Raw genomic sequence first — 17558 nt, forward strand, 5'->3', positions numbered from 1 at the left:
AGTTGGCTGGAGCAGAGGATTAGACTAAAGGAATAATAGTCAATATAGTTGGAAGATCAGATTTGCGTTTAAATCATGATTTCTGAGGAGAAGGCAGTGGCAACCCACTCCAGTACTCTTGCCTGGAAAATCCCATGGACGGAGGAGCCTGGTGGGCTCTGGTCCATGGGGTTGCGAAGAGTCGGGCACGACTGAGCGACTTCACTTTCACTTTTCACTTTCATGCATTGGAGAAGGAAATGGCAACCCACTCCAGTGTTCTTGCCTGGAGAATCCCAGGGACGGGGGAGCCTGGTGGGCTGCCGTCCATGGGGTCGCACAGAGTCGGACACGACTGAAGTAACTTAGCAGCAGCAGCATCTTATTGGGGCTTCCCTGGTGGTTCAGCAGTAAAGAATCCACCTGCAATGCAGGAGACCCAGGTTCAATCCCTGATTGGGGAAGATCCTCTGGAGGAGGGCAAGGCTACCTATTCCAGTACTCTTGCCTAGAGAATCCCATGGACAGAAGAGCCTGGCAGGCTGCAGTCCATGGGGTCGCAAAGAGACACAACTGAAGTGACTAAGCAGCAAAAGCATTTTATTGAGCTTTTCTAGGACAGAAAAGCTGTATATATTTAGCTTTTCCTTTAGTAGATTGGTAGACAATGGGGGTAATAAACAACTTTAGAAGACAAAAGTGCCTTTATTTGAATTGCTTGAAGACAATGTTACTTGTTCCCCCAAAAGGTTAATACAAATCACCTTAAAAGTGATCTTGGTAACCTCACCTCCTCTTAGAGATCATATTTCCCACTGACAATGTTTTGGGGATTGGCTTAGGCTGTAATTGAGTTAAATGCTTTGAAAAGATTGAATCAGACTCTAGAGTTCAAACAAAGACGCCTCTTGTTTTCCAGAGTTACTGATAGGATCTTAGAGGCCCAGGTTCTATGCTCTAGTTCTTTGGGGTTGGGCTGGGGAGGAGGAAAGGAAAAGAAACAAAAATGTAACATAGCTGAGTCAAATCAGAAGTCATAAACTCATCCCCACAAACCCCAGCCATTATTTGTATTTAAACTAGTGACCAACATGTAAGTCCCACAAAAATCTCAATTTTGGACTTTTCTTAAAAATCTAGCTGAGCTGGTACCTCTGAGCCACCTCTTGGTGGTGGTGGTGTTCAGTCACTCAGTCGTGTCTGACTCTTTTGTGACCCCATAGACTGCAGCATGCCAGGCTTCCCTGTCCTTCACCATCTCCCAGAGTTTGCTCAAACTCACGTCTATTGAGTTGGTGATGCCATCCAACCATCTCATCCTCTGTCATCCCCCTTTCTTCCTGCCTTCAATCTTTCCCAGCATCAGGATCTTTTCCAGTGATTCAGCTCTTCGCATCAGGTGGCCAAAGTATTGGAGCTTCAACTTCAGCATCAGTCCTTCCAATGAATATTCAGGACTGATCTTTAGGATGGACTGGTTTGATCTCCTTGCAGTCCAAGGGACTCTCAACAGTCTTCTCCAACACCACAGTTCAAAAGCATCAATTCTTCAGCTCTCAGCCTTCTTTGTGGCCCAATCTCACCCATCTGTACATGATTACTAGAGAAACCATAGCTTTGAATATAGGGACTACTGCTGGCAAAGTTATGTTTCTGTTTTTTAATACACTAAGTTTGTCATAGCTCTTCTTCCAAGGAGCAAGCATCTTTTAATTTCAAGGCTGCAGTCACTGTCCACGGTGATTTTGGAGCCCAAGAAAATAAAATCTGCCACTGCTTCTACTTTTTGCCTATTTGCCATGAAATGATGGGACCGGGTGCCATGATGTTAGTTTTTTGAATGCTGAGTTTTAAGCCTTCTTTTCCATTCTCCTCTTTCACGAGGCTCATCACGAGGCTCTTTTGTCTCTCTTCACTTAGTGTTGTGGTTGGTGATTCTGGACTGGGTGTGCACACTGCCTGTGTCCTGTTCCTAGCCTGGCATATTTGGCTGCTACCCTGTCCTGCATCTTAGCCTGAGTGAAAGCAATATGGCACCTCCTCTCACAAAACACCACCCCTGGGAAGCCAGCCAGTTAAGGCACACGGATCCTATGCAGAGTGACCGCAGCCTTGGCGCTGGCAGGAGAAGGGTGGCAGCTGTTCCAGCAAGACCCTGCCTCCCCCTGAATCTCTTTGTCTCTTGAGGGTCTCCCCAGCCTCCCTCTAGGCTTGTCTCCTCCACCCTACTCCCCCCTGCATGGGCTGGTGTGGCCACACACTTGGGCTTGAGAAGGTAGGCCTGCGTGGGGTCAGTTAACCCCAGCCCTTCGGGAAAGGGTCTGGGGCTGGCTCAGACACCACTCTTCCTGAAAAAGGGTTCCAATTAGAAGATGGACATTGGGAAGTCCTTTTTTTGGAAAAAAAAAAAAAAGTTTGGCGTGGACATTTTAAAAGTCTTTGTTGAATTTGTTAGAACACTGTTTCTGTTTTGTTTTTTTGGCCATGATGCATGTGGGATACCAGCTCCCTGACCAGGGATTGAACCCATACCCCCGGCCTTGGAAGGTGAAGGCTCAACCCCTGGACCTTCAGGGAAGCCCTAATTCAAATCAGTATTCTAAAAGTCTTCAGGAAAGGAAGCCCCGATGACCCTGTGGGGTAGTCTCCAATCAGAAGATGGGATGGCTGCATTTCTGCAGGTGGCTAGGTGGTGCTGGTTGTCCCCAGGGGCTGGGCATGCAGGGGGCATTCCTAGGTTGGCACTGCCTTTTGTTGCCTCTGTGCCTGTGTCTCAGCTTGAATAAGAGCAAGATGGTGCCTCTTCTCACAAACTGCTGCCTGGTCCGGGAACCCGCTAAAATGGGCAATGATTCACCTTTCAAGGAATGCATGAGAATTCGTAGAAATGACTCTCTGGCCTGGTCTCACACCAACGCCTAGCTCTCCAGGGGCTCTGGGGTTTAGGAGGGCAACTCCTCGTGGCGTGAAGGCTGCAAATTGTCAAGTGGTGCCCACGAAAGGACACCCCTAGGAGAACCTCCCATTTCTCTCGCCTACAGTTATTTTTCTATTGCCTGATAAATGTTACATCCAGAGCTCATGTCAGGAACAAGAATGTAAATCAGCCTCTGGCATTTATGCTGAGTGGGATGATTGATAGTAACTTAAATGTGTAAGCTGATAGCATTAATTTTTCAGTAGATTGACTCATCCCCAGGAAAACACATAATGTCTTTGCAGAGCACAGATACTTCCTCCCCGCAGAAGGTACATTCCTTTTTCATAAGGGTGTGATGTGTGTTCAGTTGTGTCTGACCCTTTGGACTGTAGCCTGCCAGACTCCTCTCTCCATGGGATTTTTCACGCAAGAACAGTGGGGTGGGTTGCCATTTCCTCCTCCAGGGGATCTTCCCTGAGTAGGTTGGTGATGTTACTCAGTCGTGTCTGACTCTTTGGACTTCACAAGGATATTAGGATATAAACACCTACATGATCTATGGGATGTAAAGATACTTGAACAGACAAGGACTCACCCTTTATCTATTAGGAAGGCTTGAGATTTGCTGGCCTCCTATCTGCCTCTAGAAATTCACTTATTTGGATGAAGATGTTTACATCCTGCAGACCTCTTTGTCCTTCCTGGATGACTTCAACCTGCATAGTAGCTAAGCACCTCAGTCCATTTGACAAGGAATTACCGCACCTGACTTCCTGTACCTGTGAGCTCAAGGATCGTCTTCAAGAGCACACTCACCAGGACACCCAGAAGAACACTTGGAAAGAGTCATTTCCATGAAGACAGAAAGCAGCTTTTGGCAGAGAAGCACTCTCTACAGGGGGCCCCCCACTTTGCCCTGTCCCTAACTTTAAACCGGGTACCCCCCATATTCTACTCATCTCTGGCCCAGGCCCACCTTTCAAATCTTTTGATCACACAGTTCCTTGCCTAATCTGTTGGCTCTGTCCATAGATCAAAGAAGTAGAAATGAAAACCAAGTAGTTAACAGATGACCAGATCTCTTCCCCAGCTTCCCCTTCAGTAATCTCGAGAATAAACTGTGAACAAAATAGCAGCAAAACAAGAAGTCAACAAGCCTGTACACAAGCCTGCACACAGGCCTGCACGCAAGCCCGTACACAGTGGGAGATGGTGATGACTCTGACCCCCATCTCCATGATTAGCTGAGGTGACTCCCCTGTTTCCTTTTGAAAACGATCACGACTGAGCAGCATCTTCGGAGGTGGTTTTTGAGGGACACTAAGTCCACCGTCTCCCCAGATTGCCGACATTTGGATTAAAAGCAACTTTCCTTTCCACCAACATCTCTCTTTGATTTTCGAGTGGCGAGCAGCCAGACCTGATTTGGTAACGTGTCCTCCCCTGCTGTACCCCTGGGCCTCGGCACAGTGTTTGGTGAGCAGTAGGCTTCAGTCCATCTGTTGCGTAAATGAGTCAGTGACTAGAAATGTCCAGCCCAGCTCCAGCTCCCTTGCTACCCTCTGTTGGATTACTATGCATCTTACATCCTGAACACGTGCATGAAAGAACAGAATGTTCTATGCTTTTGAAGCATAGACAACCAGCAGTCTAGGATTTCTTGTAACCAGAAGCATATCAGACAAATGGGAGGGCAGAGATCACTGGGGTCTTCACGAGTGCAGGGCATGGAGGTGCTCAGGTCGGAGCATCTCCCCCTCAGTCCTCACATGGACAAGTCAGGCTCCTGGTCCTGCCTCTCACATGTGCTTCTCTCAGGGATGCTTCAGTGACCAGTGCCCTTAGGTCCGTTCACCTGTCATCAGAGCTTCACACTTACTTCCTGCCAGCAGTGTCCCCCTCAAGGCTCTGTGCCTCGTGTCTCACACCCAGGCCCTTCTCTGATACCCAGGAGCCCACCAGGCTCACACCAGATCCAGCCTCCTGTCGCTCTCACAGATGATAGCGGCTGGCATCTGCCTGCTTCTCAAAGATGCTGGGGGCATGAACTGCCATTGCCAACAACAGCAGCCTTACCTTGGTGTCTCCTTTCTGCATCACTTACCCAGCTCCTTCACCTCTGCTTCCTGGGAGCAGCTCCCTAAGAAACTCCCTGCACCCAAATTCTTGCCTTAGACTTTAACTTTCACAGAGCCCCAAACCAAGGCATACAGTTAGACAAAATATCTCACTGTGGACCTTTTTCTGTTCCCATCTTGCAAACCTTTTAATTATCTATCCTTTTACTAAATGCTATTCCCTCAGAATTTCTGCTTCTCGATAAACTGAAAAAAGCTTAGGGAAGCTCCTAACCATTCCCTGGCTTCATTTCCTCAGTATAATGGAAATAATTACACCAGTCTTCCCATTTCACTGCTGTCTTGGGGGAGAGTGCTGGGAAGCTGATCCCTGCAATGCTTACAAAGGCACCAGATTCACCAAAATTAGGCTTGCAATTAGATCCTAAAGCTTGTCCTGCAATTTCTTAATTGAAAAGAAAAGAAAATTGTTTCTTTCTTAAGAATTAAAGAGTTTTTCCACTCCATTTATTTTTTTAAAAGGGTTTTTGTTTGTTTGTTTGTGTTTTTGTTGTTGTTTTTACTAAGCAAATGCTGTTTAATCTTTGTGGAGGAGCCAATCAATATCAGCAGCTAAATCTCTATTAAACCAGCCAAATGCTACTAAGGACCCAAGGTTTTCTTGCTGTCCTGTCTAAGCACAGTACTGTTTATTTTGCCTTCTTTCTCTGTCTCCTTCTGAGATGTTCCTAAAGTCAAGATGGACAACATGCATATTTTGTTTTCCTTTTAAGGTAGATGAAGCAGAAGATCAACAAAAGCCCAAGACACACTTGTAAACTGAAGGAGCCACTCTGAAATGTTTCCATTACTTCTCAGCAAGAAGCATGCTCCTGCTCTCCTGTGTTTCTTGGAACCATCTGTGTGGTCTCTGCTGAGCTCCCTGTGGGCCTGGAGCACCCCCGAGGCTCTGCTCAAAACCCAGTCCCACGTCTGAGGCCTGGTGCCATCCTCCCTGCCTCCTCTTTGCCACCATCAGCTTCTCCTCATTGTAGATTGCTATCCCTTTCTCAGGTCAGATCCTTTTCTAGCTCCTCAAATACAATACACCAGTGTCTGTCTGGCCTGTTGCACAAACTGTCCCCTCCCCCTGGAGAGACCCACCCTTTTCTTCTCTTGGTCTGTCAGTGGGACCGGTTCATCTTCCAAATACACATATCATTGTCTGAAGGCTTTCAGTTCAGTTCAGTTGCTCAGTTGTGTCTGACTCTGCGACCCCATGGACTGCAGCATGCCAGGCCTCCCTGTCCATCACCAACTCCTGGAGTTTACTCAAACTCATGTCCATTGAATTGAAGGCTTTCAATCCTAGACAAACACTCCCATGAGCCAAGCTAATGTGTTTGGGTTGCCTCTTTGTAGTAAAAGGGCTCGGGATGGGTAGGAGCCTTGCACAGCTGCTCCTGCAAGCCCTTACTCACGGGCCAACCAACCAAGTCAACCCTAAGGTGCTCTGACCCCTTCCCCCATTTGTATGTATGCATGCGTAGTTGCTCAGTCATGTCCGACTCTTTGTGATCCATGAACTGTAGCCTGACAGGCTCCTCAGCCCATGGGGATTCTTCAGGCAAGAATACTGGAATAGGTTGCCATTTCTTCCTCCAGAGGATCTTCCTGACCCAGGGACAGAAACTGCATCTCCTACATCTTCTGCATTGCAGGTGGATTCTTTACCGGTTGAATCCCAGGGGAAGCTCCCATCATTTGCATAATGGAACCAATAACAACTTCCCCCTGGGCATTGCTGGGAGGTTCAAATAAAACAATGACTGTACAAGTCCTTTGTAAACTACCAGATGCCATGTAAATACATTTTTTGTTTTTACCCTGTATTCACCTGATGCAAAGGGCCGACTCATTGGAAAAGACCAGGATGCTGGGAAAGATTAAAGACAGGAGGAGAAGCGATGATAGAGGATGAGATGGTTCAATAGCATCACTGGCTCAATGAACATGAGTCTAAGCAAACTCCGAAAGACACTGAAGGACAGGGAAGCCTGGTGTGCTGCCATCCATGGGGTCGCAAAAAGTCGGACACAACTGAGACACTGAACGACAACAACCCTTCAAAGAGAAGAAAACCCTTTGAGCTGATTCCTAGGAAGTGATTTTCATAAAGCTGAGCGTCCCTCATTTCCTGCAAGCCTGTTCCTTCTGAGTCAGCCTCAGGCAGGACGATTGTTTCATCACCTCCTTTGGGATCACTAAAGGGACTCTGCATGATCGTTGTTGCTGGCCCATTATGTGGGTGAGAACACTGAGTCTGAGCAGGAGCAAGTGACTTTCTTAGAGTCATATGATAGCAAACGACACTCTGAAATCAAATCCACTTTTCTCTCCTTGCAATGTCCAATCTCTCTCCTGTGCAATTGGTGAAGACCACCTACATGAGAACTAGCAGGGGCTATTTTTTTCAGAAGTGGCTCTAGCAGGGAGGCAGCCACTACCTTTTGCATTTTGGGAGAGATTCAAAGGCAGGCAGAAGAGTAGAAAGCTTTCTAGTGGAACAGGGAAGACTCCAGGTGTGCCCTCACGGGAGGCTGTTGGCCTAGAGAGGCTGGAGGTGAACTAAAGAGAAGCAAGCAGTTTGTGGGATTGGCTAGGGAGCATCCCAGGGGGCTCAGTGGTAAAGAATCCTCCTGCCAATGCAGGAGACACGGGCTTGATCACTGGGTGGGAAAGATCTCCCGGAGGAGGAAATGGCAACCAACTCCTGTATTCTTGCCTGGGAAATCCCATGGACAGAGGACCCTGGTGGGCTATAGTCCAAGGGATCACAAAGTGTTGGACATGACTTAGGGACTGAGCACACAGGAAGCATACTGGACCGTCTCTGGTTAGTTCCAACTTAGAAGCAGGGACAGAAATTAGGGAAGGTGTCTGTGATTCATCAAGTCCTGCCTATTATGGGTTGATCATTTACAGGGGCTTTTGTTTGGTTTCCTAATTATTATAAGAGATAGCATTCTGACTTCCTGCGAGTCTGACTTAGAGCAGGCTGGTTGCTGCAAATTGTGAGTCAGATCCAGTTTTTACATATGCTCTGACTGCTGTGCCTTCATATATTCAGTTTCTCATGGCCCTCTACCACCTGACTCAAAACCCAATCTTTATAACAGGACGCATTTCTTTACTAGGGTTTTAGGAGAACACAGATAATTTAATCTCTGTTAAAGTAACTGAACAAGCGAGCAAGCACTCTAGGGTGACCCTTGAAACTGAAAGTGTTAGTCCTTCAGTCATGTCTGATTCTTTGTGACCTCATGGACTGTAGTCCACAGGGCTTCTCTGTCCATGGAATTTCTCAGGCAAAAATTCTGGAGTAGGTAGCCATTCCTGTCACCAAGGGGTCTTCCTGAACCAGGGATTAAACCCCAGTCTCCTACACTGCAGACAGATTCTCTACTGTCTGAGCCACTGGGGAAGCCTTCCTTTCTGTTAACCAAAAGAAATATTTTGAAAATTCTTTATCTATTGATCAGCTAGAAGGTTTGAAGCAGTGTTTTGAAATAATATGTTTCTATTCTTCGAACTGGCAAAATGATCCAAGGTCACTGATACAGATTCACTGTGCTGAAAGTTCCCACTCAAATGTGTGACCACAGTAGCATCCACGGCTCCATCAAGGTCAGTGAACTGAAGCATTTTTACACTCCAGAGTCCTTAACAATGGCTGCCGAGTTAGGGGGTGGTGCCCAGCGACAGCTTGAGAAACATTAAAAATAGCAGGCAATTCCGTGAGGTTGTCCACAAAGGACCTTGGTGCATAATGGAACATCTGAACAGAGGAGCTGAAAATACCCCTGCAACACAGTTATTCTTTTTAGTCACCATTTAGCATTTTGGCTTTTGGTTTCTGAAGCTCCAAGGCAGACTAAATTAGAAAAATATATGCAAAAATGTTCCTGAGTTCAGTGTTGCTGAAGGGTTGGAGATGCTAACTTTCCCATCAGAGAGACCTGAATTTGAGCCTTGCGTCAGTTAGGATAGAGATCTGCTGCGTATAACCTAAACCCCCCTGACAATGCAGGCGGAAACGAGGCAGGTGGGAGATGTCCAGAGGAAGACAGCTGGGGACTGATATGGTGGCACTTCAGTGTCTCCAGGCCCCAGGCTCTGCCATCCTCAGGGCTTGGTTTCCATCTTTGAGGCCAGTACCCAAGATGGTTGCTGGAGTGCCAGCCTTCATGTCTCTGTTCCAGGCTGACAGAAGGAGGAAGAAAAAAAGAACAAAAAAGCAAGCCCTCCTTTTAATTGCACATTCTGGAATTCTCATTTACACCTCATTATCCAGAGCTTACCAACATGGTACTATTCCTGCCCTCAAGGACAATTTAGAAATGTAGCCTTTTCCTTGTCCATATTATTAACCATTGAAAATGCCCTTTAAAGAAAAAAGAAAATGGCCCTTGAATATACTCAGGGTTCAGTTACTAAACAGGAAGGAGATATTAAGTAAACACTTGGGTTGGGTTTTCCAGAAGCAGCTTCAGAAATGTGGATTTCTGTGAAAGGGATTCATTGGGAAGTGAGTCCAGGAAAACGAGGTAAGAGTGTGGAGACTTGGATCAAGAATGAAGGGTTCTAAGCAAGGACATGAGAAATGGAGTATTCCTGCCATATCAGTAAACAAGGATGTCACAGTCATTGTGATTACAGCCCTCCAAATGTGAATTTCTGAGACCTAAGGAAACCAGGAAGGAAAACAATACCTGTGATCCAGCAGGCGTTGGGCTGCAGCCACTCCTTATGGTGAGCACTGAGAGAAACCCAGGAAAATGGCCCCAGACAGCTGAGATGCGCAAGAAAGAAATTATTTCAGTGAGCCCAGACTCTTGCATCTTCCCATACACAGAAAAGCACTAAATTCCTTAACTTGGGATATCTGGTTTTCTTTAAATAACAACAATCTTTTGATGTTCTGACTACCTGCCCTTTGTTGTAAGATTTCTATATAACCTGGCTCCTCCCCTTGCCTCCTTGGAAGAATTCTCTCAGATGCTGTCTCCTGGGCTTAAGTCCTAAAAATTTCTGCTGAATAAAACATAACTCTCAACTTCTAGGTTGCAAATATATTTTTACATGGACAAACGTGTTATAAGCCAAGTGCCATCAAGATTGACCTTGACCAGCCCCTCTGGGACTCCTGGGGAGAATACACATTCAACTCAAGGATCAGGCAGTTGGAGTAATTACACACTCACACCTACCACTCAATGGGGAGGGGATACCCAGCGGAGAAAATGTCCTCAGTATTCTGGCTCTGCAAATACAAGCAAAGTGAGCCCTAAAGCTGGAGGGTAGCCCCAAAGGTAGAAAGAGCATTGCTGGCTGCTGGAAGTAAGATCTCACCTACAGTCTTTTATTTGTCATCTGTATATTTTGAATGCAAATCAATTAAGAATTGTATGTCTGCTTCCACGGTGGCTCAGCTGGTAAAGAATCCACCTGCAGTGTGGAAGATGTGGGTTCAATCCCTGGGTTGAGAAGATCCCCTGGAGAAGAGAAAGGCTACCCACTCCAGTATTCTGGCCTGGAGAATTCCATGGACTGTATAGTCCATGGGGTCACAAAGAGTCGGACATGAGTGACGTTCACTTTCACTTTCTTTTCAGGAAAGGCAACAGCAATTTTCTATTTGAACCTGTGAGTTGTTATGAACAGTGGCTAAGAAGGTAGTGTTGAAGCTGTCAGCCCTCTATGGATACCTATGTCCGTATCTGTAGCTCAGAAAGAACTTTACCTTTAATTGTGTATTGGATGTTTTCCTATCTTCAGAAGCTGTTAATAAGTAAAATTACAAAGTCTCTGAAATGAAAGGAGCAAGGATCTGATTGGTTTATAGAGATAAACACTTACATAAATTATTTCATACAATTATCAGAAAAGAAGGCAATGGCAACCCACTCCAGTACTCTTGCCTGGAAAATCCCATGGACAGAGGAGCCTGGTAGGTTGCAGTCCATGGGGTCATGAAGAGTTGGACACTTACTGAGCGACTTCATTTTCACTTTTCACTTTCATGCGTTGGAGAAGGAAATGGCAACCCACTCCAGTGTTCTTGCCTGGAGAATCCCAGGGACGGTGGAGCCTGGTGGGCTGCCGTCTCTGGGGTCGCACAGAGTCAGACACGACTGAAGTGACTTAGCAGCAGCAGCAACAAGGACCTTAAACTTATAATTCTTTAATATGCTGGCTAAAGCTAACTTAGAAACATTTTAGGAATCCATACAACTAAGGTAAATCTTTGGCAAATGAGACTAATTTAATGATTTTGACTTAATAAATGCTGCTATGTCTTCTCTAATTGATTAATGCTATGTATAATAGGGGACTTTTATTCTAAAGGGTGTTTTTCTTAGACTTATTCTCTTCTACTTATCAAAGATGCTAATGTTATTCCTAGTTAATATTACAGGCTCTGAAAAATGTGAAGTTTGTGTTCAACTAAATTGAATCATTTTTCTGACAAACTCTACATTTCAACAGCAATTGTGTTTTGTAGTCTGTCAGCATGAAGATATTTTCCAAGATCTTTAAGTAATTTAAACCCTGGGACTGACAGTAAATTGCATTAACTAAAGGATAATCACTGGATGCCTGGATCATTTCTAAGCAAGATGAATGCTGAAATGATTACTAAGCACAGTTTTGCATTGATAGAACTCTGCTTCTTATTTTTATGTTCATTGGGCTATATTAATGAACATGAACATTTTTGCTACTTTTAGAGATTGTTTTAAGGGAGGTAGGTGCCCACAGAAAGTTGTTATATTGATACATGAACTCTGCTAGTTGCTAAAATGCTGATGAGTGACAAGGTTCTCAATTAACCACCCCACAGTTTTCTGGATAAAAAAGAAGTTGCTTACTTTGGTTAAAAGTTATAATGGACACAATCAGTTAAGACTATACCAGAAGCAACAGTGATAGGGAAATACAGCTGTGTACATGCTCCTATTTTTCAAGGAAAAGAGTAGCTTTGCCCTAAAGCAGCCTGTTCTCTAGTGGAGTGTCAGTTTACTCCAGAATAAGGAGGAGCTAATGAAGAATAGACTTACAAAGTGAATTTTATTTGTTTTAATTTTTAACAGCTGAATTCAGAAACTTACTGAGTCTCCCTATTTTGAATGGCTCTATAGTTGTTTGCATGGCTTTTGTAGGAACCTGGTCTCTTTCTTACTAGGATATAATTGGAAAAATTACTTATGCAACCAAGGTCTTCTCTGGAATGTCATATGAGAAAATGATCTGGGATGACCTTTTTTTTTTAACAGCCTTATTGAATATAATCTGTACCATACAATTCATTAAAGTGTCCAATTAAATGACTTTTCAGATATGTGCAGTCATTACCACGATCAACTTTAGAACGTGTTCATAACCCTCTAAAGAAACTCCACACCCCTCAGCCATTACCTCCACCCAACCTCCTGATCCCTGCAGCTCTAGGCAACCACTAATCCGCTTTGTCTTTATGGATTTGCCTATTCCAGACAGCTCACGTAAATGAAATCGTACAACATGTGGTCTTTCGTGACTAATGTGTTTTCACTTGGCATAATGCTGTCCAAGTTCGTCCACGTTGCAGCGTGGACCAGTATTTCATGCCCTTTTATGACTGAACAATCTTCCATTGACCTGCTAGGTCACGTTTCATTTGTCCACTTAGCCGTTGATGGACGTTTGGCTTGTCTCCACTTTCTAGCTACTATGAATTATGCTGCTGTGAACGTTCCCACACAAGTTTTATGTTGACAAGTTTTCATTTCTCTTGAGTATTTACCTACGAGTAGAATTGCTGGATCATATGGTAACTCCATGTTGAGCGTTTTAAGAATTCTGCCAGACTGTTTCCTAAAGCGGCTGCACTTTTCTCTAAAAATAGTCCTTTTTTGTTGCTAGATCTTTTGGATGCTGAAACTTCCAAACATTTTAAACACATTAACATTGACTGACTCTCCACGGTATCTGTAAGCAGCAGGGATGACTAAACCCGTTTAAGAGGTGGGAGATCTCAGAGAGATAAAGAAGCTTGTTAAGTGCCTCTCAGATGGCCAGAGCAAGGATTACACTTAAGCCCGTCCCCCAAAGCCCCATCCCTTCCCTCTCTATTTCATTGCCCCCCTCCCAAGAGGGGCCATGCCTCGTGGGAGGGCTCTTTCCTTCCTCTGCAGGCCTGGGAGTGCCAGCGGAACTTTCTCCATGGGGTTCAAAGGTCCCACCTTTCTTCTTGCCCTGAAGAATCCCCCTGGCCCTGTGCGGTGTGTTCTGATGAAGCCTGCTGAAGGCACAGAACCAGAATCTGATGTCCTGGAGTCTCTGGACTTTCCAGAGCTTGACGGGGACAACACCCGGAGGACAGCGGCCACTGCTGTGTCCCCGTCTGGGAAGCCTGACAGCTAGAGCACATGTCTGGAGAGAACGGTGAGGCAGACTCAGACAGGAAACTACAACTCTCAGTGAAAATTCCTTAAAAGCTGATGCTATGCAGTAAGTATTCTCCATGGCCAGATGTGCTTCTATGGCTCCAGGAGTGTCTGTCTCCTCAGCTCAGCTCTTCCATCTGCTCCGCTAACGCAGGTTCCCAGAGCAAATCAAGGAGTAGATCAAGATGGCTGCTTCCATAGTAGTGATTAACTTAAAAAAACAAAAACAAAAATTAAAGTAGATGATCCGGCTATACTTATTTACTCCGGGCCTCAGCCTGAGTTTTCTCATTTGGAGAATAGGAATGATACTTATCTCTAGGTGCAGCTATGAGGATTAAGGGGAAGGAATGGCAACCCACTCCAGTATTCTTGCCTGGAAAATCCCCGTGGACAGAGAAGCCTGGTGGGCTACAGTTCATGGGGTCACAAAGAGTCAGACATGATTGAGCAACTAACACTTTATACTTTACGAGGATTAAAAGTCATACTGCACGGTGCCGGGGACATAGTACCCGAATAAACAAATACTTAGCTTCTTCTCTGCCTCTTAAGTGGCGTTAGTGGTAAAGAACCTGCCTGCCAATGCAGGAGACACAAGAGACATGGTTTCGAACCCTGGGTTGGGAAGTTCTCCTGGAGAAGGAAATGGCAACCCATTCCAATATTCTTGCCTGGAAAATCCCATAGATAGAGGAGCCTGGTGGGCTACAATCCATGGGGTTGCAAAGAGTCGGACACGACCAAAGCAATTTAGCATGGTTTACACTGCCTCTTAGTGCCTGCAGTGTGCCAAGTGCCAGCCTAAATGCCCCCCAAGGTGGACCCTCACCACACACAGGTGACGGAGGTCCTATTATTACACAGATTCTACAGATGAGAAGACTGCATCACAGAGGTTATATCATTTACCCAAGGTTGGCTAGGAACTTGGAGCTGTATCTATGTGGCATAGGATAGATGGACAGAAGGGAGAACTCTCATAGTCTAAGAGGCAGGGCTGGGACTACAACCCTGATTGGCTTCAAGAAAGATGCTTTTAAACATTTTGCTCTAAAATGAGTCAGAGGTGAGTGAGAGAGGCTTGAAGAGGCTTCTGGAGAGGTCCTCCCACAGATGCTGACGAATGGACCAGATGCAGAGTCCGCTAACATAGGCACTAGTGAGCGTGAGTGAAGCCTGTGTCCCTTCTCCATCAGGTCTGTTCTCATGATAGAAGAGGCAACAAGGAGCGCCAGGGTGATGCGCTCCTCGGGGAGAGGACAAAGCTGCGGAGGACCCAGAGCTGCACCCCCAGTGAGCATCACTAACTGAGAATCAAAATGGGGCCGGGAGTGAGGGCAGCATCCAGCTGTCAGGCCGTCTGAAGTGGGCAGAGCACTCTGACGGCGAGAAGCACCCAGAGTCAGGCCCAGCAGCTTCTTCGGGGCTGTATTGCACATTCATTGGCTCCTCAGCAACAGTTACCCCAGGCGAGCTGATCAGACAAGGGTTCCCATCTTCCCTCCTCTGATTTCCCAAGTTCACCCCGACTCCATCGCTTTCTTTGCACCTAGGAAAGGCCGAGAGGCACAGAGCGCAAGGCTACTCTGGGACCTAATTATGGCATTACAGGAGGGCAGTGGAAAGAGCATTGCTCTGAGAGTGCGGCCTCTGCTGTGAACTGACACACAGCTTTGGATACTTTGTGCCTCTCCCTGGACCATGGTTTTTCCATTTATAAACCCAGGGGGATGGGACTATTTAAGGATGGAAACGTGGGCCATCAGTGCTGTCACCCCTTCACATACCCAGAGCAGACATAGCTAATCAATTGTCGCATTGCTTCCCACTGAGCCAGGGCTCTGCTTCAGAATCTTTCTCAACACAGGGCTCCAAGCAGCTACTTACTGATGCATCAGAATTGGCCTGCAAGGGGACACGTGGTTTCCACCCCTGGAAACCTCATTCACCTTGTGGTGCCCCTCGGCTCTAAAGACCTGTCATTCTCCTCCATACATACCAGCAGGCATTGGAGACTCTATCCCAAGGGTTCCATTGGTCTGATTTTTTTCTGCCTTTTCTGGACACCTTGTGTCTTGGCTAGGAACTTGGAGCTGTATCTGTGTGGCAGCGGATAGACGGACAGAAGGAAGAACTCCCATAGCCTCAGGGGAGATTGTTCCTGGTACCCAGAGCTCAGCTGCAGAATCTGGCTGTGGGGAGCTTGTCTCTGGCCAGCTTTCTGTTTAGTTCTTCTAGGTGTGGCTTTGTGAGTGGCAGTGACCCCAGTCACTGTGACTCCCCCACTGGGCATGGGGGTGTCAACACGAAGTGGGGTGGGAATGTGAGCTTCTCCAGGCTGGGTGGTGACCTCCAGGACCAATTCTGAACCTGAAAATCTGTGCTACTTTTCTGGACCAGCCACCCAAATAGCACATAAATATTAATAAAACATTCTTTATGCTACATCATGACTTGGACATTAACAAAATGTTGTAGCTTTAAAGTTGTTCATTTGGGATTAGCAGATGTAAGCCTGTATACACAGAATGGATAGACCACAAGGTCCTACTGTAGAGCGCAGAGAATTATATTCATTATCCTATGATAAACCATAGTGGAAAAGAATATTAAAAAAGAATATATATATGTGTATAGTGTATATATATATATATACATATATATATAACTGAATCACTTTACTGCACAGCAGAAATTAACATAGCATTATAAATCAACTATACATGGACTATACACAGTCCATGCAATTCTCCAGGCTAGAATACTGGAGTGGATAGCCTTTTCCTTCTTCAGGGGATCTTCCCGATAACCCAGATCTCCTACATTGCAGGTTGATTCTTTACCAGCTGAGCCACCAGGGAAGGCCATATATGTATGTATGTATGTATGTATGTATGTATGTATGTATAACTGAATCATTTATTGCACAGCAGAAATTAACATAGCATTGTAAATCAACTATACTTCAGTAAAAAAAATACTGAAAAAAAAAGTCGTTCTTAATATCTTTGTTACACAAAGACTAGATAAATCTCAGGGTTTCCTGTTAAAGTCATTGAACTGCTACTGCTGCTACAGTTGTGTCCGACTCTGTGCGACCCTGTAGACGGGAGCCCACCAGGCTCCCCCATCCCTGGGATTCTCCAGGCAAGAACAGATGCAATCCCTGAAGGATCCTGATCTGAGCAGCTCCTTAAATGCCCTTTAACCAAAAACACAGGTGACATTAAAAAGAGCAGGGCTGCAGTGGCCACCTGGGCCCTGAGTGGGAGAGTAAGGATAAACAGAGGATTTTCTGCCAGAAGCAGATGTTTTGTGTTGATTTTACTCTAAAGAAAGACGTCCAGATGGAAAGCAAAACCCTTCTACAAATCTTTAAAACATGTTTCTATTCAGTCAAGTCTTACACTTACCTATAAAAGTGAAGACTTTTGAAGAGGTAATAACATACTGAATAAATCCATGTTACAACTTTTCAGTTTATGAAATCACATCTTAACTTTTAAGGGAATCTTACAAAGCAGCACACGGACTTCCCTGGTGGTCCAGTGGTTAAGACTCCGTGCCTCCATGGCAGGTAACACAGGTTCGATCCCTTGAGGGGGAACTAAGATCCTGCATGCTGTGCTGTGCGGCCAAAAACATACAACCAAAAAGCAGCGCATGCACAAGGCTAGTTCAGTTCCACATGTATTCACTGAGCACGTGCTGTGAGGAGGAAGCTGAGCCAGCCATGTGGGGCAGAGACCCAGGGTGACATCATTCTTGCCCTTGGGCAGATTCTGGGACAACAGCCAGGAGAACCAGCCATGAGACGACTCCCAGTGGAAAGGGGTGGACAGCCAGAGGCCCTGAGGGCTCAGTCCATCTGTCCCAACGTGTCCGTGCTATGAGAGTAAGGAGGCTTCCTGTAGGAGGTGGCATTTGACAAAAGGCTTTGAGAGGAGCAGGAAGGTTTCCAGCTGTGGGGAGAGACAGGGATGCAGAGGCCCAAGGCCACCTCTTAGGAAGATCCAAGAGGGGTAATTCTGGCTGGAAAATAGGAGAGAAGTCCAGCTGGAGAGAAGTCCAGCTGGAGAGAAGCCCCAGGAGCTAGGTGAAGGAATATGG

This window comes from Bos taurus, chromosome 26, assembly GCF_002263795.3.
Source record: "Bos taurus isolate L1 Dominette 01449 registration number 42190680 breed Hereford chromosome 26, ARS-UCD2.0, whole genome shotgun sequence".
Lineage (NCBI taxonomy): Eukaryota > Metazoa > Chordata > Mammalia > Artiodactyla > Bovidae > Bos > Bos taurus.